At 47.0% G+C, this 24,480-nt stretch overlaps 14 non-coding genes and 2 pseudogenes across 14 annotated transcripts; 6 read left to right on the top strand and 10 right to left on the bottom strand.

Moving 5' to 3' along the window:
- Nucleotides 1–5,190: 5,190 nt before the first annotated feature.
- LOC135037630 (U1 spliceosomal RNA) lies at nt 5,191–5,353 on the bottom strand. The gene has a single exon (XR_010232127.1). It is a non-coding gene; the product is annotated as a U1 spliceosomal RNA (small nuclear RNA).
- Nucleotides 5,354–5,505: 152 nt separating this feature from the next.
- LOC135037698 (U1 spliceosomal RNA) lies at nt 5,506–5,669 on the bottom strand. Its single transcript, XR_010232189.1, has one exon. It is a non-coding gene; the product is annotated as a U1 spliceosomal RNA (small nuclear RNA).
- Nucleotides 5,670–6,344: 675 nt separating this feature from the next.
- LOC135037609 (U1 spliceosomal RNA) lies at nt 6,345–6,507 on the bottom strand. Its single transcript, XR_010232111.1, has one exon. It is a non-coding gene; the product is annotated as a U1 spliceosomal RNA (small nuclear RNA).
- Nucleotides 6,508–6,659: 152 nt separating this feature from the next.
- LOC135037673 (U1 spliceosomal RNA) lies at nt 6,660–6,823 on the bottom strand. Its single transcript, XR_010232165.1, has one exon. It is a non-coding gene; the product is annotated as a U1 spliceosomal RNA (small nuclear RNA).
- Nucleotides 6,824–7,497: 674 nt separating this feature from the next.
- Nucleotides 7,498–7,660, bottom strand: LOC135037583 (U1 spliceosomal RNA). The gene has a single exon (XR_010232093.1). It is a non-coding gene; the product is annotated as a U1 spliceosomal RNA (small nuclear RNA).
- Nucleotides 7,661–7,812: 152 nt separating this feature from the next.
- On the bottom strand, nt 7,813–7,976 carry LOC135037677 (U1 spliceosomal RNA). The gene has a single exon (XR_010232169.1). It is a non-coding gene; the product is annotated as a U1 spliceosomal RNA (small nuclear RNA).
- A 593-nt stretch (nt 7,977–8,569) lies between these two features.
- LOC135037639 (U1 spliceosomal RNA) lies at nt 8,570–8,697 on the bottom strand (annotated as a pseudogene).
- Nucleotides 8,698–8,841: 144 nt separating this feature from the next.
- On the top strand, nt 8,842–8,957 carry LOC135037647 (U5 spliceosomal RNA). The gene has a single exon (XR_010232141.1). It is a non-coding gene; the product is annotated as a U5 spliceosomal RNA (small nuclear RNA).
- Nucleotides 8,958–9,227: 270 nt separating this feature from the next.
- LOC135037657 (U5 spliceosomal RNA) lies at nt 9,228–9,343 on the top strand. The gene has a single exon (XR_010232150.1). It is a non-coding gene; the product is annotated as a U5 spliceosomal RNA (small nuclear RNA).
- A 286-nt stretch (nt 9,344–9,629) lies between these two features.
- Nucleotides 9,630–9,745, top strand: LOC135037663 (U5 spliceosomal RNA). Its single transcript, XR_010232156.1, has one exon. It is a non-coding gene; the product is annotated as a U5 spliceosomal RNA (small nuclear RNA).
- Nucleotides 9,746–16,492: 6,747 nt separating this feature from the next.
- LOC135037615 (U1 spliceosomal RNA) lies at nt 16,493–16,656 on the top strand. Its single transcript, XR_010232115.1, has one exon. It is a non-coding gene; the product is annotated as a U1 spliceosomal RNA (small nuclear RNA).
- A 152-nt stretch (nt 16,657–16,808) lies between these two features.
- LOC135037587 (U1 spliceosomal RNA) lies at nt 16,809–16,950 on the top strand (annotated as a pseudogene).
- A 692-nt stretch (nt 16,951–17,642) lies between these two features.
- LOC135037700 (U1 spliceosomal RNA) lies at nt 17,643–17,806 on the top strand. Its single transcript, XR_010232191.1, has one exon. It is a non-coding gene; the product is annotated as a U1 spliceosomal RNA (small nuclear RNA).
- A 3,303-nt stretch (nt 17,807–21,109) lies between these two features.
- Nucleotides 21,110–21,272, bottom strand: LOC135037626 (U1 spliceosomal RNA). Its single transcript, XR_010232123.1, has one exon. It is a non-coding gene; the product is annotated as a U1 spliceosomal RNA (small nuclear RNA).
- Nucleotides 21,273–21,424: 152 nt separating this feature from the next.
- LOC135037576 (U1 spliceosomal RNA) lies at nt 21,425–21,588 on the bottom strand. Its single transcript, XR_010232086.1, has one exon. It is a non-coding gene; the product is annotated as a U1 spliceosomal RNA (small nuclear RNA).
- Nucleotides 21,589–22,263: 675 nt separating this feature from the next.
- LOC135037641 (U1 spliceosomal RNA) lies at nt 22,264–22,419 on the bottom strand. Its single transcript, XR_010232135.1, has one exon. It is a non-coding gene; the product is annotated as a U1 spliceosomal RNA (small nuclear RNA).
- Nucleotides 22,420–24,480: the final 2,061 nt, after the last annotated feature.

The raw sequence follows: 24,480 nt of genomic DNA, 5'->3' as shown, positions 1-24,480 counted from the left end.
AGTCTATAGTTGGCTCTGAAGTAATGATGGATACCGGAACCACGTTTCTCACTGCCCAGGATGCCAAGGCCTCAGTTATCCGCTTTGCAGCAGGATGACTGCTGTGATATTTCATCTTCCTTGCAAAGGACTGTTGGACAGTCAATTGCTTGGTGGAAGTAGTAAAAGTGGTCTTACGACTTCCCCTCTGGGATGACCATCGACTCCCAGCAGCAACAACAGCAGCGCCAGCAGCAGTAGGCGTTACACTCAAGGATGCATCGGAGGAATCCCAGGCAGGAGAGAACTCGTCAGAATTGCCAGTGACATGGCCTGCAGGACTATTGGCATTCCTGGGGAAGGAGGAAATTGACACTGAGGGAGTTGGTGGGGTGGTTTGCGTGAGCTTGGTTACAAGAGGAAGGGATTTACTGGTCAGTGGACTGCTTCCGCTGTCGCCCAAAGTTTTTGAACTTGTCACTGACTTATGATGAATGCGCTGCAGGTGACGTATAAGGGAGGATGTTCCGAGGTGGTTAACGTCCTTACCCCTACTTATTACAGCTTGACAAAGGCAACACACGGCTTGACACCTGTTGTCCGCATTTCTGTTGAAATACTTCCACACCGAAGAGCTGATTTTTTTGGTATTTTCACCAGGCATGTCAATGGCCATATTCCTCCCACGGACAACAGGTGTCTCGCCGGGTGCCTGACTTAAACAAACCACCTCACCATCAGAATCCTCCTTGTCAATTTCCTCCCCAGCGCCAGCAACACCCATATCCTCCTCATCCTGGTGTACTTCAACACTGACATCTTCAATCTGACTATCAGGAACTGGACTGCGGGTGCTCCTTCCAGCACTTGCAGGGGGCATGCAAATGGTGGAAGGTGCATGCTCTTCACGTCCAGTGTTGGGAAGGTCAGGCATCGCAACCGACACAATTGGACTCTCCTTGTGGATTTGTGATTTTGAAGAACGCACAGTTCTTTGCTGTGCTTTTGCCAGCTTAAGTCTTTTCATTTTTCTAGCGAGAGGCTGAGTGCTTCCATCCTCATGTGAAGCTGAACCACTAGCCATGAACATAGGCCAGGGCCTCAGCCGTTCCTTGCCACTCCGTGTGGTAAATGGCATATTGGCAAGTTTACGCTTCTCCTCCGACGATTTTTATTTAGATTTTTGAGTCCTTTTTTTACTGATCTTTTGTGTTTTGGATTTTACATGCTCTGTACTATGACATTGGGCATCGGCCTTGGCAGACGACGTTGATGGAATTTCATCGTCTCGGCCATGACTAGTGGCAGCAGCTTCAGCACGAGGTGGAAGTGGATCTTGATCTTTCCCTATTTTTGGAACCTCAACATTTTTGTTCTCCATATTTTAATAGGCACAACTAAAAGGCACCTCAGGTAAACAATGGAGATGGATGGATACTAGTATACTTATGGATGACGAGTGACTGACGACACAGAGGTAGCTACAGCCGTGGACTACCGTACTGCGTCTGCTAGTATAGAGATGATAATTAATGATATAAAAAAAATATATATATAACTACTGTAGGTATATATAATATAATGACGGACCTGGTGGACACTGTCAGCAGACTGCTAAACTACTAGTATGAAGAAGATAGAAAAAAACTTCCACCACAGGTAGGTAGGTATACAATTATGGACGAGCACTGACGACACAGAGATAGCCACAGCCGTGGACTACCGTACTGCGTCTGCTAGTATAGAGATGATAATTAATGATATAAAAAAAAATATATATAACTACTGTAGGTATATATAATATAATGACGGACCTGGTGGACACTGTCAGCAGACTGCTAAACTACTAGTATGAAGAAGATAGAAAAAAAAACCCACCACAGTTAGGTATACAATTATGGACGAGTGACGACACAGAGGTAGGTACAGCCGTGAACTACCGTACTGCGTCTGCTAGTATAGATAATATACTAAATATATTACTACTGTAGGTATATAATATAATGACGGACCTGGTGGACACTGTCAGCAGACTCCTAAACTACTAGTATGAAGAAGATAGAAAAAAAAACCCCACCACAGGTAGGTATACAATTATGGACGAGCACTGACGACACAGAGGTAGGTACAGCCGTGGACTACCGTACTGCGTCTGCTAGTATAGATAATATAATAAATATATTACTACTGTAGGTATATAATATAATGACGGACCTGGTGGACACTGTCAGCAGACTGCTAAACTACTAGTATGAAGAAGATAAAAAAAAAACCCACCACAGGTAGGTAGGTATACAATTATGGACGAGCACTGACGACACAGAGATAGCCACAGCCGTGGACTACCGTACTGCGTCTGCTAGTATAGATAATATAATAAATATATTACTACTGTAGGTATATAATATAATGATGGACCTGGTGGACACTGTCAGTAGACTCCTAAACTACTAGTATGAAGAAGATAGAAAAAAAAAACCCACCACAGGTAGGTAGGTATACAATTATGGACGAGCACTGACGACACAGAGATAGCCACAGCCGTGGACTACCGTACTGCGTCTGCTAATATAGAGATGATAAAGATGAAAAAAAAAATATAACACTACTGCAGATAAATATTTATATAATATATGTATGACGGACCTGCTGGACACTGTCAGCAGAATGCGTTTATAGAATAATAAAAAAACACCACAGGAGTGTTTAACTTTTTCAGGCAGACAATATACTGGTGGTCACACTGGCAGCAAAAGTGTTCACTGTACTCCTGCTATAACTGCTCCCCAGTCTCCCCCACAATTAAGCTGTGTGAGCAGTGAGCACTCAGCACAGTCAGATATACATAGATGATATATCATGCAGCACACTGAGGCTGAGCACAGATATGGTATGTGTATCTTTTTTTTTCAGGCAGAGAACGGATTATAAATAATAAAACTGGTGGTCACTATCAGCAAAACTCTACACTACTGAGTACTCCTGACAAGTTCAACTGCTCCCCAAATTAGTAGTAAATCAAATGTCACTCGTCTCTATCTTCTAATCTAAACGGAGAGGACGCCAGCCACGTCCTCTCCCTATCAATCTCAATGCATGTGTGAAAATGGCGGCGACGCGCGGCTCCTTATATAGAATCCAAGTCTCGTGAGAATCCGACAGCGGGATGATGACGTTCGGGCGCGCTCGGGTTAACCGAGCAAGGCGGGAGGATCCGAGTCTGCTCGGACCCGTGCAAAAAAGGGTGAAGTTCGGGCGGGTTCGGATTCCGAGGAACCGAACCCGCTCATCTCTTATGGCCACCCAGCATGACGCCTCCCTTCTTGACCATGCTGTAATTGCAGTCGCACTGCAGTTCAGCGTGATCATAAAAAATGGTGTAGCCTCCTGCTGGTGCAGACTGTATGTGCGCGCAGGAAGCCGCCACCATTTTTGTGATCACAGCGGCTGAATGTGATGTCATACAGCCGCTGTGACCACGCCCCCTGTGTCTCCTCCATTGCAGACCCCATTTTGAAGCCTTGCCCCCGCACCGCTCCATCCCTGACTTGGAAATGGAGTGTTGCTGACCCCCCTCTCCCCCCCTGCCCCGATTGACAGGCAGAGGCGATCGCATTCTCTGCGGGGTGCCGCAGAAAATGCAGGCACATGCGTATGCTCTTAGCAATTTTTGCAGTTGGATCACTTATTGTGATTGCAATCCAACCTGAATCAGGCCCTATTACCTATCACAATGCGCTGCGGGCAGTACAAAATTGGTTTAATATAGGAGAAAAACCCCCAGACCTGTGCTCCTTAACTGTACCTGGTGGCTAGTGGAGCGGCTGCCCAGTAATCAGTGTCCACGCCAGTGCGCACACGGTCCACCCCCTACGGCCACGCTCCCCTTCATCAGCGGCCTCGTGATCCGGAAGGGCGGTGTGTGTGTGACTGACCTTAGGAAGAAACCGGAGCCTCCGCTGCAGTGACCCAGCAACCAGGGCACGGGAGTATACAGCGCCGCTGGGAGTGATGAAGCTGCAGTAAAGATGTCTATTAGACCTAGCCTGCTGCAGCCCTTGTAGATTCTCATAAAACAAGTTCTTCTTTTCTTGTCAAAATGAATAGCTAAGAATAGGCTGCCTGAGGCAGGCCCCTGTTAAGTGGCCTGCTACTGAAGGCACCAACTACAAACTGAGCTCCCTGTTCATGGAAGCGGGGTTATAGAGGAGGATGCACTGAGCATCTTGGGAACAGTCAAAAGCTTTGAGCCGGTTGGTGCCTCAGATCAAGATCCTACTCTACACCCCAATGTGAATCCTTGTGGAGTCCTGTGTACCCCACAGAAGAAATTAATGTGTCACACCCATTGGCAGCAACCTTAGAATAGCTGCTGATGGGCACAATTGAGAAAGGAAGGGGGGGGGGGACATTTGAATCCAGCACATAGATGCAATTCAAATATGTAATTTGTACCTTCCTATTTTAAAATATAATGGATGAACTTCACCCTGTGAGAACAATCTTCATGATCAAGAGATCTCATATGCAAAATAAGTATGAGTTGGGATAGGGCTGGGGAGGGTGGCTGCTCGGCCCCTCCCCCGTCAAGTTAAGGAGATTCAACTGAGGAAGCACAAGGGAACTCTCGTCTGGGGACAACAACTGCAGGGAGACCACATCTTTTCAGATGAACATGGGAGGGCGGAAGGCTGCCTAATACTGAAGCACCATCAAATATCAAACCATATGCAACAACTAGTACAAGCATTCCTGGGGGAAGGTCTGCAGCAGACGGATTTGCATACGGTGATGTCATCCAAGCAGTGGGCCAAAGTTGGCTGGAACCCTCATTTGCATATGAAAAGAGAAAAGGGGCATGCAGGGCATGGCGGCCTTTTGCGGTGCTTGGATGACCCCTAGTTCGCATTAAACACCCCCACCCTCCTTTGGTGTGGGGCTCATGTTGGCTATGCCCCAGCCCCTGAAGCATTCAAGCTGATTTCTTGCAGCAGCTGGGCACTGTAACAGCTCCAGAGCTGCTCTGTAAGGCAACTAAAAGGGTGTGGGCCCTGCAGCACTACCTGTAGTTCGCATTGTGTGTTGGAAGGCACAAAGTAAGCAGACGGGAGAAGTCAGGATAGTGCGCAAGGGCATAGAAGGCAGTGGCTCCAGAAAAGAGAAGTGGAAACAGACAGCAAACTAGGCTGGAGAGAGACCTGAGACAAAGAGATCTGAATTATACGAGAGCCGACCAGGGGAAACACAAATTATGCAATCAAGTTTCCCACATTTGGGGAAATCGCAGGAGCAGCACACCCAGAGTGCAATGGGTGAGCCTTGCCCTTGGAGAAGCACCTTCATGATCATAGTATCTCACCTGGCAGGTAAGTAGGAGTTGGGCTAGAGCTGGGGAGGGTCACTGCTCGGGCACCCCCCTGTCAAGTGAAGGAGATCCAACTGAGGCAGCACAAGGGTACTCTCGAAAGAAGAACAAGGCTAGAGGAATATATGAGACAAAGAAATCTGACTTTTACCAGAGCTGACCAGAGGAAAACACAAACACAGTCCCCCACTACCACAAAAAATGCAGGCGAGTTTCCCACATTTGGGGAAATCACAGGGGTCAGCATACCCAGAATGCAATGAATGAACCTCACCCTGGGAGAACAATCTTCATGACCATGGTGTCTCCTATGCAAAATAAGTATGATTTTGGATAGGGTTGGGAGGGCCGCTGCTCAGGCACATCTCTGTCAAGTAAAGGAGATTCAACTGAGGCAGCACAAGGGAACTCTCATCTGGGGACAACAACTGCAGGGAGAACACATATTTTCAGATGAACATGGGAGGGCAGAAGGCTGCCTAAAACTGAAGCACCCCCAAACAACAAACCAAATGCAACAACTAGTGCAAGCATTCCTGGGGGAAGGCCTGCAGCAGATGGATTTGCATATGGTGATGTCATCCAAGCAGTGGGTCAAAGTTGGCTTCAACCCTCATCTGCATATGAAAAGAGAAAAGGGGCGTGCAGGGCATGGCGGCCTTTTGCGGTGCTTGGATGACCCCTAGTTCGCATTAAACACCCCCATCCACCTTTGGTGTGGGGCTCATGTTGGCCATGCCCCATCCCCTGAAGCATTCAAGCTGATTTCTTGCAGCAGCTGGGCACTGTAACAGCTCCAGAGCTGCTCTGTAAGGCAAGTAAAAGATTGTGTGGGCCCTGCAGCACTACCTGTAGTTTGCATTGTGCATTGGAAGGCACAAAGTAAGCAGACGGGAGGAGAAGTCAGGATAGTGCACAAGGGTATAGAAGGGAGGGGCTCAAGATAAAAGAAGTGGAAACAGACAGCAAACTAGGCTGGAGAAAGACCTGAGACAAAGAGATCTGAATTATACGAGAGCCGACCAGAGGAAACACAAATTATGCAGTCAAGTGTCCCACATTTGGGGAAATCGTAGGAGCAGCACACCCAGAGTGCAATGGGTGAGCCTTGCCCTGGGAGAAGCAACTTCCTGATCATAGTATCTCACCTGGCAGGTAAGTAGGAGTTGGGCTAGAGCTGGGGAGGGTCGCTGCTCGGGCACCCCCCTGTCAAGTGAAGGAGATCCAACTGAGGCAGCACAAAGAAACTCTCGAAAGAAGAACAAGGCTAGAGGAAGATCTGAGACAAAGAAATCTGACTTTTACCAGAGCTGACCAGAGGAAAGCACAAACACAGTCCCCCACTACCACAAATAATGCAGTCGAGTTTCCCACATTTGGGGAAATCACAGGGGTCAGCATACCCAGAATGCAATGAATGAACCTCACCCTGGGAGAACAATCTTCATGACCATGGTAACTCCTATGCAAAATAAGTATGATTTGGGATAGGGCTGGGGAGGGCCGCTGCTCAGGCACATCTCTGTCAAGTAAAGGAGATTCAACTGAGGCAGCACAAGGGAACTCTCATCTGGGTACAACAACTGCAGGGAGAACACATATTTTCAGATGAACATGGGAGGGCAGAAGGCTGCCTAATACTGAAGCATCCCCAAACAACAAACCAAATGCAACAACTAGTAAAAGCATTCCAGGGTGAAGGTCTGCAGAAGACGGATTTGCATACGGTGATGTCATCCAAGCAGTGGGCCAAAGTTGGCTGGAACCCTCATCTGCATATAAAAAGAGAAAAGGGTTATGCAGGGCATGGCGGCCTTTTGCGGCGCTTGGATGACCCCTAGTTTGCATTAAACACCTCCACCCTCCTTCGGTGTGGGGCTCATGTTGGCTATGCCCCAGCCCCTGAAGCATTCAAGCTGATTTCTTGCAGCAGCTGGGCACTGTAACAGCTCCAGAGCTGCTCTGTAAGGCAAGTAAAAGGGTGTGGGCCCTGCAGCACTACCTATAGTTCGCATTGTGCGTTGGAAGGCACAAAGTAAGCAGAAAGGAGGAGAAGTCAGGATAGTGCGCAAGGGCATAGAAGGGAGCGGCTCAAGAAAAGAGAAGTGGAAACAGACAGCAAACTAGGCTGGAGAGAGACCTGAGACAAAGAGATCTGAATTATACGAGAGCCGACCAGGGGAAACACAAATTATGCAGTCAAGTTTCCCACATTTGGGGAAATCGCAGGAGCAGCACACCCAGAGTGCAATGGGTGAGCCTTGCCCTGGGAGAAGCACCTTCATGATCATAGTATCTCACCTGGCAGGTAAGTAGGAGTTGGGCGAGAGCTGGGGAGGGTCGCTGCTCGGGTACTTCCCTGTAAAGTGAAGGAGATCCAACTGAGGCAGCACAAGGGAACTCTCGAAAGAAGAACAAGGCTAGAGGAAAATCTGAGACAAAGAAATCTGAGTTTTACCAGAGCTGACCAGAGGAAAGCACAAACACAGTCCCCCACTACCACAAATAATGCAGTCGAGTTTCCCACATTTGGGTAAATCACAGGGGTCAGCATACCCAAAATGCAATGAATGAACCTCACCCTGGGAGAACAATCTTCATGACCATGGTATCTCCTATGCAAAATAAGTATGATTTGGGATAGAGCTGGGGAGGGCCGCTGCTCATGCACATCTCTGTCAAGTAAAGGAGATTCAACTGAGGCAGCACAAGGGAACTCTCATCTGGGGACAACAACTGCAGGGGGAACACATTTTTTCAGATGAACATGGGAGGGCAGAAGGCTGCCTAAAACTGAAGCACCCCCAAACAACAAACCAAATGCAACAACTAGTACAAGCATTCCTGGGGGAAGTTCTGCAGAAGACGGATTTGCATACGGTGATGTCATCCAAGCAGTGGGCCATAGTTTGCTGGAACCCTCATCTGCATATGAAAAGAGAAAAGGGGTATGCAGGGCATGGCGGCCTTTTGCGGTGCTTGGATGACCCTTAGTTCGCATTAAACACCCCCACCCTCCTTCGGTGTGGGGCTCATGTTGGCCATGCCCCATCCCCTGAAGCATTCAAGCTGATTTCTTGCAGCAGCTTGGCACTGTAACAGCTCCAGAGCTGCTCTGTAAGGCAAGTAAAAGGGTGTGGGCCCTGCAGCACTACCTGTAGTTTGCATTGTGCATTGGAAGGCACAAAGTAAGCAGACAGGAGGAGAAGTCAGGATAGTGCACAAGGGTATAAAAGCGAGTTTCCCACATTTGGGAAAATCACAGGGGTCAGCATACCCAGAATGCAATGAATGAACCTCACCCTGGGAGAACAATCTTCATGACCATGGTATCTCCTATGCAAAATAAGTATGATTTGGGATAGGGCTGGGGAGGGCCGCTGCTCAGGCACATCTCTGTCAAGTAAAGGAGATTCAACTGAGGCAGCACAAGGGAACTCTCATCTGGGGACAACAACTGCAGGGAGAACACATATTTTCAGATGAAAATCTTGGTCATGCTCTGGTTTCTCTTCAGAACGAACAAATCTTTCGCCTTTTACTAAAGATTTCCGTGGAGAGGAGCAAAACCGAGTTTTATCTCAATTTTTGCATGCCCCATCTTTTTGGGGTTTCTTTTATCGGTTTAAAGATAGAATGAGTGTGCTTTAATGTAAGTTCATTTGCATAGAAATGACAGTAAATGTTTGTTTCTTTTCAAACAGAACTTTCTTGACCATGCTACTTGCTTGAAAGATCTGGGAGCACATGGAATGCAGTACAAACCATGCTTATAGCAAGGAGAAGCCAGGTGAGAAATCTGCTTTCTTTCAAGTTGGGCGCTCACTTTGATCTGAATGAGGACTGCTGGCACAGCATTTAGGCGACAGGTGGAATCTTGGTCATGCTCTGGTTTCTCTTCAGAACGAACAAATCTTTCGCCTTTTATTAAAGATTTCTGTGGAGAGGAGCAAAACTGAGTTTTATCTCAATTTTTGCATGCCCCATATTATTGGGGTTTCTTTTATCAGTTTAAAGACAGAACGAGTGTGCTTTCTTGTTAGCTTTAATGTAAGTTTATTTGCATAACAATGACTATAAATGTCTGTTTCTTTTCAAGCAGAACTTTCTTGACCATACTAATTGCTTGAAAGATCTGGGAGCACATGGAAAAGAGTACAAACCATGTTTATAGCAAGGGGAAGCCTGGTGAGAAATCTGCTTTCTTTCATTCAAATTGGGTGCTCACTTTGATCTGAATGAGAACTGCTGGCATGGCACTCAGGCGACAGGTGGAATCTTGGTCATGCTCTGGTTTCTCTTCAGAACTAACAAATATTTCGCCTTTTATTAAAGATTTCCGTGGAGAGGAGCAAAACTGAGTTTTATCTCAATTTTTGCATGCCCCATATTATTGAGGTTTCTTTTATCAGTTTAAAGACAGAACGAGTGTGCTTTCTTGTTAGCTTTAATGTAAGTTTATTTGCATAACAATGACAGTAAATGTTTGTTTCTTTTCAAACAGAACTTTCTTGACCATGCTACTTGCTTGAAAGATCTGGGAGCACATGGAAAACAGTACAAACCAAACAGTATCACAAGAGCCTTTATTTGATCTTTCATGAAGATAGAGCAGAATTGAGGACACGTCAACAATTTCTGCCGAAGGTGGTTCATCTTTCCACATGGTGCCTTTGGCCACTGACACCTTCGTTGAGTCAAAGTCTCTGGCTGTGGTCAGAACTTTGAAAATGTATGTCACCAGAACGGTTCAGATTAGGAAAACAGAGGCTCTGTTTGTCCTGTATGCTCCCAACAGGATTTGGTGTCCTGCTTCCATGCAGACCATTATGCGCTGGATCTGTGGTAAGATTCAGCATGCTCGTTCCACGGCAGGATTGCCGTTACTGAAGTAGGTGAAGACCCATTCTACTAGAAAGGTGGGTTCATCCTTGGCAGCTGGTCGGGGAGTCTCGGCATTGCAACTTTGCCGAGCAGCTATTTAGTAAACACTTTTGCTAAGTTTTACAAGTTTGATACCTTGGCTGATGATAACCTTAAGTTGGGTCATTCGGTGCTGCAGAGTCGTACGCACTCTCCCACCCGTTCAAGAGCTTTGGTATAACCCCATGGTTCTTAATGTGACCCCAGCATCCTCTAGGTCGTATGAGAAAATAGGATTTTAATACCTACCGGTAAATCCTTTTCTCTTAGTCTGTAGAGGATGCTGGGCACCCGTCCCAGTCCATACTGTGTCTGCAGTTATTACTTGTGGTTATACACATGTTGTGTTATGGTTCTGGTCAGCTTTTTGCTGCAATTGTTCATGCCATTGGCTTGTGTTCTGTTGAATGCCACTTTCTGCGGCATGCTTAAGGTGTGAGCTGGTAAGATGCTCACCTTAGTTTAACAATAAATCCTTTCCTCGAAATGTCCGTCTCCCTGGGCACAGTTCCTATAACTGGAGTCTGGAGGAGGGGCATAGAGGGAGGAGCCAGTTCACACCCTTTGAAAGTCTTAAAGTGCCCGTGTCTCTTGCGGATCCCGTCAATACCCCATGGTTCTTAATGTGACCCCAGCATCCTCTACGGACTAAGAGAAAAGAATGCCCTTGCGCACTATCCTGACTTCTCCTCCCGTCTGCTTACTTTGTGCCTTCCAACGCACAATGCGAACTACAGGTGGTGCTGCAGGGCCCACACCCTTTTACTTGCCTTACAGAACAGCTCTGGAGCTGTTACAGTGCCCAGCTGCTGCAAGAAATCAGCTTGAATGCTTCAGGGGATGGGGCATGGCCAACATGAGCCCCACACCAAAGGAGGGTGGGGGTGTTTAATGTGAACTAGGGGTCATCCAAGCACTGCAAAAGGCCGCCATGCCCTGCATGCCCCTTTTCTCTTTTCATATGCAGAAGAGGGTTCCAGTCAACTTTGGCCCACTGCTTGGATAACATCACCGTATGCAAATCCGTCTGCTGCAGACCTTCCCCCAGGAATGCTTGTACTAGTTGTTGCATATGGTGCTTCAGTATTAGGCAGCCTTCCGCCCTCCCATGTTCATCTGAAAAGATGTGGTCTCCCTGCAGTTGTTGTCCCCAGACGAGAGTTCCCTTGTGCTTCCTCAGTTGAATCTCCTTAACTTGACGGGGGAGGGGCTGCCCAAGCAGCCACCCTCCCCAGCCCTATCCCAACTCATCCTTATTTTGCATATGAGATCTCTTGATCATGAAGATTGTTCTCACAGGGTGAGGTTCATCCATTATATTTTAAAATAGGAAGGTACAAATTACATATTTGAATTGCATCTATGTGCTGGATTCAAATGTCCCCCCCCCTTCCTTTCTCAATTGTGCCCGTCAGCAGCTATTCTAAGGTTGCTGCCAATGGGTGTGACACATTAATTTCTTCTGTGGGGTACACTGGACTCCACAAGGATTCACATTGGGGTGTAGAGTAGGATCTTGATCTGAGGCACCAACCGGCTCAAAGCTTTTGACTGTTCCCAAGAAGCTCAGTGCATTCTCCTCTATAACCCCGCTTCCATGAACAGGGAGCTCAGTTTGTAGTTGGTGCCTTCAGTAGCAGGCCAATTAACAGGGGCCTGCCTCAGGCAGCCTATTCTTAGCTATTAATTTTGACAAGAAAAGAAGAACTTGTTTTATGAGAATCTACAAGGGCTGCAGCAGGCTAGGTCTAATAGACATCTTTACTGCAGCTTCATCACTCCCAGCGGCGCTGTATACTCCCGTGCCCTGGTTGCTGGGTCACTGCAGCGGAGGCTCCGGTTTCATCCTAAGGTCAGTCACACACACACCACCCTTCCGGATCACGAGGCCGCTGATGAAGGGGAGCGAGGCCGTAGGGGGTGGGCCGTGTGCGCACTGCGGTGGACACTGATTACTGGGTAGCCGCTCCACTAGCCACCAGGTACAGTTAAGGAGCACAGGTCTGGGGGTTTTTCTCCTATATTAACCCAATTTTGTACTGCCCGCAGCGCATTGTGATAGGTAATAGGGCCTGATTCAGGTTGGATTGCAATCACAATAAGCGATCCAACTGCAAAAATTGCTAAGAGCATACGCATGTGCCTGCATTTTCTGCGGCACCCCGCAGAGAATGTGATCGCCTCTGCCTGTCAATCGGGGCGGGGAAGGGGGGGAGAGGTGGGTCAGCAACACTCCATTTCCAAGTCAGGGATGGAGCGGTGCGGGGGCAAGGCTTCAAAATGGGGTCTGCAACGGAGGAGACACAGGGGGCGTGGTCACAGCGGCTGTATGACATCACATTCAGCCGCTGTGATCACAAAAATGGTGGCGGCTTCCTGCGCGCACATACAGTCTGCACCAGCAGGAGCCTACACCATTTTTTATGATCACGCTGAACTGCAGTGCGACTGCAATTACAGCATGGTGAAGAAGGGAGGCGTCATGCTGGGTGGCCATGCCCTGTCACTGTGCAGGAGCCAGCACCGCTCACACACTAGTCCCCGGGTGCAGCCCCCAACCCCCGGGACACCCGGAGCAACAAAATGTAGATTCAGGCCACCAGGCCACGCCCCTACCTATGAAACCATGCCTCCTTTTTACCATTGCGCTGCTTATCTGCGCGCACTGCATTACAATCTCCCTCGCCACCTCTCTGGGTGTCACCAGTGATAGTGACACCTCTGCCATGCTTGTAGCAGCTGGTCCTAAGATCTACGCCTCAAACCCTGAGTGTTTGCCCTTGTGACTTGTTGATCATCATAGCGAAGCAGATGCTTACAGAAAACTGCAGGGGCTTAGATTGAAAATAAAAAAATTGATGGGTATAAGGTAGAGAGGAGCGGGTTCGGTTCTCCGAGAACCGAATTCCCCACGAACTCCACGTGGTTTACACTGGTCCAAGGCAGGCTCGGTTGTTCCCGCCTGACTCGGAAAACCTGAACAAGGGAAAATGTCATCATCCCGCTGTCGGATTCTCGCGAGATTCGGATTCCATATAAAGAGCTGCGCGTTGCTGCCATTTTTACTCGTGCATTGAAGAGAGAGCGGAGAGGACGTGGCTATGTTCTCTCAGTGGAAATCTCAATATCAGTGCTCAGTATCAGTGGTTACTTATTGCTGCTCAGTAATACTAGTAGTGTGTCTCTCCTGCTCAGTGTCAGTTCTCAGTAGTATCCTCATCAGTGCTCAGTATCACTGCTCATTGTCTTGTGCTGCATTGTGGTGCTCAGCATACTACAGTACATTACTAATAGTCCAGTGCTGCATCTTGCTGCTCAGTGTCAGTTCTAGTATCCTCATCAGTGCTCACTATCACTGCTCATTGCATTGTGGTGTTCTGTATACTACAATAACATAGTAATATAGTAACATAGTTTTTGAGGTTGAATAGAGGCAAATTGCCCATCGTGTTCAACCTGTTTTAAGTTGTGATGATTCTACATACTTGCTGAATAATGTTTTATGACTAGTTAGCTACTATAACTCATGTTTCCCCCGGATTAACCATGTTGATATTTTAAGTATTATAACCTTGGATAGCTTTTTCATTCAGAAATGTATCCATTCCTTTTTTAAATCCAATTACAGAGTCCGCCATTACCACCTTCCCTGGCAGGGAATTCCACATCCTGATTGCCCTAACAGTGAAGAAACCTTTCCTCCATTGCGTTCTGAACTTTCCTCCAGTCGCAGCGAGTGACCACGTGTTCTTTTAATAAATAATTCCTCTGATAACTCTTTGTTATGTATCTTTACATATTTGAAGATATTAATAATATCTCCTCTTAGGCACCTCTTTTCTAGTGTATAAATATTCAGCCTAGTAAGTCTTTCCTTATAGTCCAGTACTTTTAGGCCTTTAATCAATTTAGTCTTCAGGATCTCTTACACTTCCATGAGCAGCAGAGTAGTGCAATGGAAGCATGCTAGGCCCATAACCCAGAGGTCGATTGATCGAAACTATCCTCTGCTATGTGCATTTTTTTTTTTATAATTAAAGTAATCAAAAACTGGGATTGATATTTTGGCTCTTTTATTTTTACTTAAAGTACAATAACTTTTATCATTTTAATTTGTTTTAATAGTATATTGACAGCATTGTTTTCTTTAAAAAATCCACTTAATTTTCTTTACCCTATTACTGAAATGGTAATTGACAAAAACAAACTACATTGTCACCAGAAGAGCAATGCAAAATGTACAAGTGATATATGAAAATCATCTTCCATCTTGAATTTCAATGATGCATTGGGACAACAATTTGTGAGAAACATCTTCACCCATAAAGAAAGATTTTCTTAATTCCTTACCTGTGTGCTGATTAGATATCACCTTGTTTTCACATTAAACAGACTTCCCCATGAGGAAGCAGCAATGATGCAGTGACGTTTCCTGGTGTCAACCTGTATTATTTCAGTAGACATTGAAATGAGGATGCATCTTTGATGCCTTTCCAATGAAGCAAGTTTAATTCAGTAATAGGTGAAAAACCATTCATACAAAGGTGTTAATCAGAGACTTGGCTTTGTGGACACTTTTCAGAGAGCAAATTTGTTAGCATAAACATAAAATCAGAAAATGAAGGGCTGTTTAATCACTCAATTGGACTTTTCTGCCAGCATAATTTTTTTTCTCTGCAACCCACTGCTAAATTGTGCTTCCTAGCTGTTTTTTTATAAAATCACTTAATCAAATCTAACTCTGATTACATCAGAGAAGGCCAGGTACCCTACACCATAAGGGGGGTTTTTGAAATTTTGACTTGTCTACTTAAAGATCACCAAAATCTGATTACAAGGTCAATTACATCCATGGGTGGGATTGAACCACCAACCTTTTGGTTAATAGCCAAACATGCTAACCGATTGTGCCACAGAGACACCTTGCAAAAGTCAATACTGACAAAGGCTAATAAGCATTCATCTAGAACGTTTCCTAGAAAAACTTTAAAAAATCAATAATCTGGAGAATTTTTGTAAGAAACACATTGGTACTTTCCCATGATGAGTGAGTGCTTCAGGATTTCTTGCACTTACATGGGCTATTAACCAAAAGGTTGGTGGTTCAATCGCACCCAGGGATGTAATTGACCTTGTCAACAGATTTTGGTGATCTTTAAGTAGACAAGTCAAAATTTCATACCCCCTCTTATGGTGTAGGGTACCTGGCCTTCTCTGACGTAATCAGAGTTAGATTTAATTAAGTGATTTTATAAAAAACAGCTAGGAAGCACAATTTAGCAGTGGGTTGCAGAGAAAAAAATAACATTTTAAACCTACCGGTAATTTTTTTTTCTCGTAGTCCGTAGAGGATGATGGGGACTCCGTAAGGACCATGGGGGATAGACGGGCTCCGCAGCAGACATGGGCACTTTAAGAAAGACTTTTGATCTGGGTGTGCACTGGCTCCTCCCTCTATGCCCCTCCTCCATACCTCAGTTAGAGAAACTGTGCCCAGAGGAGACGGACAGTACGAGGAAAGGATTTTTGTTAATCCAAGGTCAAGATTCATACCAGCCACACCAATCACACCGTATAACTTGTGATATACTACCCAGTTAACAGTATGAAAACAACATAGCATCAGTCCAAGACCGATGAAAACTAACATATAACCCTTATGTAAGCAATAACTATATACAAGTCTTGCAGAAGTAGACCGCACTTGGGACGGGCACCCAGCATCCTCTACGGACTACGAGAAAAAGATTTACCGGTAGGTTTAAAATCTTATTTTCTCTTACGTCCTAGAGGATGCTGGGGACTCCGTAAGGACCATGGGGATAATACCAAAGCTCCCAAACGGGCAGGAGAGTGCGGATGACTCTGCAGCACCGATTGAGCAAACAGGAGGTCCTCCTCAGCCAGGGTATCAAACTTATAGAACTTTGCAAAGGTGTTTGAACCAACTTTGACCCACTGCTTGGATGACATCACCATATGCAAATCCATCTGCGGCAGGCCTTCCCCCAGGAATGCTTGCACTAGTTGTTGCATTTGGTTTGTTGTTTTGGGGGTGCTTCAGTATTAGGCAGCCTTCTGCCCTCCCATGTTCATCTGAAAATATGTGTTCTCCCTGCAGTTGTTGTCCCCAGATGAGAGTTCCCTTGTGCTGCCTCAGTTGAATCTCCTTAACTTGACAGAGATGTGCCTGAGCAGCGGCCCTCCCCAGCCCTATCCCAAATCATACTTATTTTGCATAGGAGATACCATGGTCATGAAGATTGTTCTCCCAGGGTTAGGTTCATTCATTGCATTCTGGGTATGCTGACCCCTGTGATTTCCCCAAATGTGGGAAACTCAACTGCATTATTTGTGGTAGTGGGGGACTGTGTTTGTGCTTTCCTCTGGTCAGCTCTGGTAAAAGTCAGATTTCTTTGTCTCAGATCTTCCTCTAGCCTTGTTCTTCTTTCGAGAGTTCCCTTGTGCTGCCTCAGTTGGATCTCCTTCACTTGACAGGGGGGTGCCCGAGCAGCGACCCTCCCCAGCTCTAGCCCAACTCCTACTTACCTGCCAGGTGAGATACTATGATCATGAAGATGCTTCTCCCAGGGCAAGGCTCACCCATTGCACTCTGGGTGTGCTGCCCCTGCGATTTCCCCAAATGTGGGAAACTTGACTGCATAATTTGTGTTTCCCCTGGTCGGCTCTCATATAATTCAGATCTCTTTGTCTCAGGTCTCTCTCCAGCCTAGTTTGCTGTCTGTTTCCACTTCTTTTTTCTTGAGCCCCTCCCTTCTATACCCTTGTGCACTATCCTGACTTCTCCCGTCTGCTTACTTTGTGCCTTCCAACGCACAATGCAAACTACAGGTAGTGCTGCAGGGCCCACACCCTTTTACTTGCTTTACAGAGCAGCTCTGGAGCTGTTACAGTGCCCAGCTGCTGCAAGAAATCAGCTTAAATGCTTCAGGGGCTGGGGCATAGCCAACATGAGCCCCACACCGAAGGAGGGTAGAGGTGTTTAATGCGAACTAGGGGTCATCCAAGCGCCGCAAAAGGCCGCCATGCCCTGCACACCCCTTTTTTCTTTTCATATGCAGACGAGGGTTGAAGCCAACTTTGACCCACTGCTTGGATGACATCACCATATGCAAATCCATCTGCTGCAGGCCTTCCCCCAGGAATGCTTGCACTAGTAGTTGCATTTGGTTTGTTGTTTGGGGGTGCTTCAGTTTTAGGCAGCCTTCTGCCCTCCCATGTTCATCTGAAAATATGTGTTCTCCCTGCAGTTGTTGTCCCCAGATGAGAGTTCCCTTGTGCTGCCTCAGTTGAATCTCCTTTACTTGACAGAGATGTGCCTGAGCAGCGGCCCTCCCCAGCCCTATCCCAAATCATACTTATTTTGCATAGGAGATACCATGGTCATGAAGATTGTTCTCCCAGGGTGAGGTTCATTCATTGCATTCTGGGTATGCTGACCCCTGTGATTTCCCCAAATGTGGGAAACTCGACTGCATTATTTGTGGTAGTGGGGGACTGTGTTTGTGCTTTCCTCTGGTCAGCTCTGGTAAAAGTCAGATTTCTTTGTCTCAGATCTTCCTCTAGCCTTGTTCTTCTTTCGAGAGTTCCCTTGTGCTGCCTCAGTTGGATCTCCTTCACTTGACAGGGGGTGCCCAAGCAGCAATCCTCCACAGCTCTAGCTTAACTCCTACTTACCTGCCAGGTGAGATACTATGATCTTCACTGTTAGGGCAATCAGGATGTGGAATTCCCTGCCAGGGAAGGTGGTAATGGTGGACTCTGTAATTGGATTTAAAAAAGGAATGGATACATTTCTGAATGAAAAAGCTATCCAAGGTTATAATACTTAAAATATCAACATGGTTAATCCGGGGGTAACATGAGTTGTAGTAGTTAACTAGTCATAAAACATTATTCAGCAAGTATGTAGAATCATCACAACTTAAAACAGGTTGAACACGATGGGCAATTTGCCTCTTTTCAACCTCAAAAACTATATTACTATATGTTACTATATTACTATGTTACTGTAGTATACAGAACACCACAATGTAATGAGCAGTGATAGTGAGCACTGATGAGGATACTAGAACTGACACTGAGCAGCAAGATGCAGCACTGGACTATTAGTAATGTACTGTAGTATGCTGAGCACCACAATGCAGCACAAGACAATGAGCAGTGATACTGAGCACTGATGAGGATACTACTGAGAACTGACACTGAGCAGGAGAGACACACTACTAGTATTACTGAGCAGCAATAAGTAACCACTGATAATGAGCACTGATATTGAGATTTCCACTGAGAGAACATAGCCACGTCCTCTCCGCTCTCTCTTCAATGCACGAGTAAAAATGGAGGCAACGCGCAGCTCTTTATATGAAATCCGAATCTCGCGAGAATCCGACAGCGGGATGATGACATTTTCCCTTGTTCAGGTATTCCGAGTCAGGCGGGAACAACCGAGCCTGCCTTGGACCAGTGTAAACCACGTGGAGTTCGTGGGGAATTCGGTTCTCGGAGAACCGAACCCGCTCCTCTCTACCTTATACCCATAATTTTTTTTTTTTCAATCTAAGCCCCTGCAGTTTTCTGTAAGCATCTGCTTCGCTATGATGATCAACAAGTCACAAGGGCAAACACTCAGGGCTTGAGGCGTAGATCTTAGGACCAGCTGCTACAAGCATGGCAGAGGTGTCACTATCACTGGTGACACCCAGAGAGGTGGCGAAGGAGATTGTAATGCAGTGCGCGCAGATAAGCAGCGCAATGGTAAAAAGGAGGCATGGTTTCATAGGTAGGGGCGTGGCCTGGTGGCCTGAATCTACATTTTGTTGCTCCGGGTGTCCCGGGGGTTGGGGGCTGCACCCGGGGACAAGTGTGTGAGCGGTGCTGGCTCCTGCACAGTGACAGGACATGGCCACCCAGCATGACGCCTCCCTTCTTGACCATGCTGTAATTGCAGTCGCACTGCAGTTCAGCGTGATCATAAAAAATGGTGTAGCCTTCTGCGGGTGCAGACTGTATGTGCGCGCAGGAAGCCGCCACCATTTTTGTGATCACAGCGGCTGAATGTGATGTCATACAGCCGCTGTGACCACGCCCCCTGTGTCTCCTCCGTTGCAGACCCCATTTTGAAGCCTTGCCCCCGCACCGCTCTATCCCTGACTTGGAAATGGAGTTTTGCTGACCCCCCTCTCCCCCCCTGCCCCGATTGACAGGCAGAGGTGATCGCATTCTCTGCGGGGTGCCGCAGAAAATGCAGGCACTTGCGTATGCTCTTAGCAATTTTTGCAGTTGGATCGCTTATTGTGATTGCAATCCAACCTGAATCAGGCCCTATTACCTATCGCAATGCGCTGCGGGCAGTACAAAATTGGTTTAATATGGGAGAAAAACCCCCAGACCTGTGCTCCTTAACTGTACCTGGTGGCTTGTGGAGCGGCTGCCCAGTAATCAGTGTCCACGCCAGTGCACACACGGTCCACCCCCTACGGCCACGCTCCCCTTCATCAGCGGCCTCGTGATCCGGAAGGGCGGTGTGTGTGTGACTGACCTTAGGAAGAAACCGGAGCCTCCGCTGCAGTGACCCAGCAACCAGGGCACGGGAGTATACAGCGCCGCTGGGAGTGATGAAGCTGCAGTAAAGATGTCTATTAGACCTAGCCTGCTGCAGCCCTTGTAGATTCTCATAAAAAAAGTTCTTATTTTCTTGTCAAAATTAACAGCTAAGAATAGGCTGCCTGAGGCAGGCCCCTGTTAAGTGGCCTGCTACTGAAGGCACCAACTACAAACTGAGCTCCCTGTTCATGGAAGCGGGGTTATAGAGGAGAATGCGCTGAGCATCTTGGGAACAGTCAAAAGCTTTGAGCCGGTTGGTGCCTCAGATCAAGATCCTACTCTACACCCCAATGTGAATCCTTGTGGAGTCCAGTGTACCCCACAGAAGAAATTAATGTGTCACACCCATTGGCAGCAACCTTAGAATAGCTGCTGATGGGCACAATTGAGAAAGGAAGGGGGGGGGAACATTTGAATCCAGCACATAGATGCAATTCAAATATGTAATTTGAACCTTCCTATTTTAAAATATAATGGATGAACCTCACCCTGTGAGAACAATCTTCATGATATAGAGATCTCATATGCAAAATAAGTATGAGTTGGGATAGGGCTGGGGAGGGTGGCTGCTCGGGCAAGCCCCTCCCCCGTCAAGTTAAGGAGATTCAACTGAGGAAGCACAAGGGAACTCTCGTCTGGGGACAACAACTGCAGGGAGACCACATCTTTTCAGATGAACATGGGAGGGCGGAAGGCTGCCTAATACTGAAGCACCATCAAATATCAAACCATATGCAATAACTAGTACAAGCATTCCTGGGGGAAGGTCTGCAGGAGACGAATTTGCATACGGTGATGTCATCCAAGCAGTGGGCCAAAGTTGGCTGGAACCCTCATCTGCATATGAAAAGAGAAAAGGGTTATGCAGGGCATGGCGGCCTTTTGCGGCGCTTGGATGACCCCTAGTTCGCATTAAACACCTCCACCCTCCTTCGGTGTGGGGCTCATGTTGGCTATGCCCCAGCCCCTGAAGCATTCAAGCTGATTTCTTGCAGCAGCTGGGCACTGTAACAGCTCCAGAGCTGCTCTGTAAGGCAAATAAAAGGGTGTGGGCCCTGCAGCACTACCTGTAGTTCGCATTGTGCGTTGGAAGGCACAAAGTAAGCAGACGGGAGAAGTCAGGATAGTGCGCAAGGGCATAGAAGGGAGCGGCTCAAGAAAAGAGAAGTGGAAACAGACAGCAAACTAGGCTGGAGAGAGACCTGAGACAAAGAGATCTGAATTATACGAGAGCCGACCAGGGGAAACACAAATTATGCAGTCAAGTTTCCCACATTTGGGGAAATCGCAGGGGCAGCACATCCAGAGTGCAATGGGTGAGCCTTGCCCTGGGAGAAGCACCTTCAAGATCATAGTATCTCACCTGGCAGGTAAGTAGGAGTTGGGCTAGAGCTGGGGAGGGTCGCTGCTCGGGCACCCCCCTGTCAAGTGAAGGAGATCCAACTGAGGCAGCACAATGGAACTCTCGAAAGAAGAACAAGGCTAGAGGAAGATCTGAGACAAAGAAATCTGACTTTTACCAGAGCTGACCAGCGGAAAACACAAACACAGTCCCCCACTACAACAAATAATGCAGGCGAGTTTCCCACATTTGGGGAAATCACAGGGGTCAGCATACCCAGAATGCAATGAATGAACCTAACCCTGGGTGAACAATTTTCATGACCATGGTGTCTCCTATGCAAAATAAGTATGATTTGGGATAGGGCTGGGGAGGGCCGCTGCTCAGGCACATCTCTGTCAAGTAAAGGAGATTCAACTGAGGCAGCACAAGGGAACTCTCATCTGGGGACAACAACTGCAGGGAGAACACATATTTTCAGATGAACATGGGAGGGCAGAAGGCTGCCTAATACTGAAGCACCCCCAAACAACAAACCAAATGCAACAACTAGTGCAAGCATTCCTGGGGGAAGGCCTGCAGCAGATGGATTTGCATATGGTGATGTTATCCAAGCAGTGGGTCAAAGTTGGCTTCAACCCTCATCTGCATATTAAAAGAGAAAAGGGGCGTGCAGGGCATGGCAGCCTTTTGCGGTGCTTGGATGACCCCTAGATCGCATTAAACACCCCCACCCTCCTTTGGTGTGGGGCTCATGTTGGCCATGCCCCATCCTATGAAGCATTCAAGCTGATTTCTTGCAGCAGCTGGGCACTGTAACAGCTCCAGAGCTGCTCTGTAAGGCAAGTAAAAGGGTGTGGGCCCTGCAGCACTACCTGTAGTTTGCATTGTGCATTGGAAGGCACAAAGTAAGCAGACGGGAGGAGAAGTCAGGATAGTGCACAAGGGTATAGAAGGGAGGGGCTCAAGAAAAAAAGAAGTGGAAACAGACAGCAAACTAGGCTGGAGAGAGACCTGAGACAAAGAGATCTGAATTATACGAGAGCTGACCAGAGGAAACACAAATTATGCAGTCAAGTGTCCCACATTTGGGGAAATCGTAGGAGCAGCACACCCAGAGTGCAATGGGTGAGCCTTGCCCTGGGAGAAGCACCGTCCTGATTATAGTATCTCACCTGGGTGTGCTGCCCCTGCGATTTCCCCAAATGTGGGAAACTTGACTGCATAATTTGTGTTTCCCCTGGTCGGCTCTCATATAATTCAGATCTCTTTGTCTCAGGTCTCTCTCCAGCCTAGTTTGCTGTCTGTTTCCACTTCTTTTTTCTTGAGCCCCTCCCTTCTATACCCTTGTGAACTATCCTGACTTCTCCTCCTGTCTGCTTACTTTGTGCCTTCCAATGCACAATGCAAACTACAGGTAGTGCTGCAGGGCCCACACCCTTTTACTTGCCTTACAGAGCAGCTCTGGAGCTGTTACAGTGCCAAGCTGCTGCAAGAAATCAGCTTGAATGCTTCAGGGGCTGGGGCATGGCCAACATGAGCCCCACACCAAAGGAGGGTGGGGGTGTTTAATGCGAACTAAGGGTCATCCAAGCGCCGCAAAAGGCCATGGCGGCGCCCTGCATACCCCTTTTCTCTTTTCATATGCAGATGAGGGTTCCAGCCAACTTTGGCCCACTGCTTGGATGACATCACTGTATGCAAATCCGTCTTCTGCAGACCTTCCCCCAGGAATGCTTGTACTAGTTGTTGCATTTGGTTTGTTGTTTGGGGGTGCTTCAGTATTAGGCAGCCTTCTGCCCTCCCATGTTCATCTGAAAATATGTGTTCTCACTGCAGTTGTTGTCCCCAGATGGGAGTTCCCTTGTGCTGCCTCAGTTGAATCTCCTTTACTCTAAAACTTTTAAAACTTAGCAAAAGTGTTTACTAAATAGCTGCTCGGCAAAGTTGCAATGCCGAGACTCCCCGACCAGCTGCCCAGGATGAACCCACCTTTCTAGTAGAATGGGTCTTCACCTAATTCAGTAACGGCAATCCTGCCGTGGAATGAGCATGCTGAATCTTACCACAGATCCAGCGCATAATGGTCTACATGGAAGCAGGACACCCAATCCTGTTGGGAGCATACAGGACAAACAGAGCCTCTGTTTTCCTAATCTGAACCGTTCTGGTGACATAAATTTTCAAAGTTCTGACCACAGCCAGAGACTTTGACTCAACGAAGGTGTCAGTGGCCAAAGGCGCCATGTGGAAAGATGAACCACCTTCGGCAGAAATTGTTGACGTGTCCTCAATTCTGCTCTATCTTCATGAAAGATCAAATAAAGGCTCTTGTGATACTGCATGGTTTGTACTGTTTTCCATGTGCTCCCAGATCTTTCAAAAAAGAAGCATGGTCAAGAAAGTTCTGTTTGAAAAGAAACAACATTTACTGTCATTGTTATAGAATTTGGGAGAAAAAACAAGAAGAAATCTGCACTGTTGACGCACTGGACAGAATGAATGAAACATAAAATATAACCTTTATTAAGTATGTATTAGAATTGGATAAATATTAATATTATTATCCCAAACTGCAGTGAAACATAAAGGTTAAAATCACAGAACTAACATACATGTGCATAAGAAGAATAAAGAGATGTGAAAAAAAGGTTTAAAAAGCGTGTCCGTGTGTGATTATTTTTGAAGGCACAACCCTGGCGGGGTTGTTTATATAGATATATATGTTGCTAATAATCACTTTCTAGCATAATGTTATTAAATAGCTGTTAGTATCTATGTCGTCAGGTACCACTGGGTCGTATCCTATATACTCCTGTGGGAAACTTGACTGCATAATTTGTGTTTCCCCTGGTCGGCTCTCGTATAATTCAGATCTCTTTGTCTCAGGTCTCTCTCCAGCCTAGTTTGCTGTTTGTTTCCACTTCTCTTTTCTTGAGCCGCTGCCTTCTATGCCCTTGTGCACTCTCCTGACTTCTCCTGTCTGCTTACTTTGTGCCTTCCAACGCACAATGCAAACTACAGTTAGTGCTGCACGGCCCACACCCTTTTACTTGCCTTACAGAGCAGCTCTGGAGCTGTTACAGTGCCCAGCTGCAGCAAGAAATCAGCTTGAATGCTTCAGGTGCTGGGGCATAGCCAACAAGAGCCCCACACCGACGGAGGGTGGAGGTGTTTAATGCAAACTAGGGGTCAGCCAAGCGCCGCAAAAGGCCGCCATGCCCTGCATGCCCCTTTTCTCTTT

The sequence above is a fragment of the Pseudophryne corroboree genome, unplaced genomic scaffold, assembly GCF_028390025.1.
Source record: "Pseudophryne corroboree isolate aPseCor3 unplaced genomic scaffold, aPseCor3.hap2 scaffold_683, whole genome shotgun sequence".
Taxonomy (NCBI): Eukaryota; Metazoa; Chordata; class Amphibia; order Anura; family Myobatrachidae; genus Pseudophryne; species Pseudophryne corroboree.
This window is presented reverse-complemented; position numbering and strand designations above follow the sequence as displayed.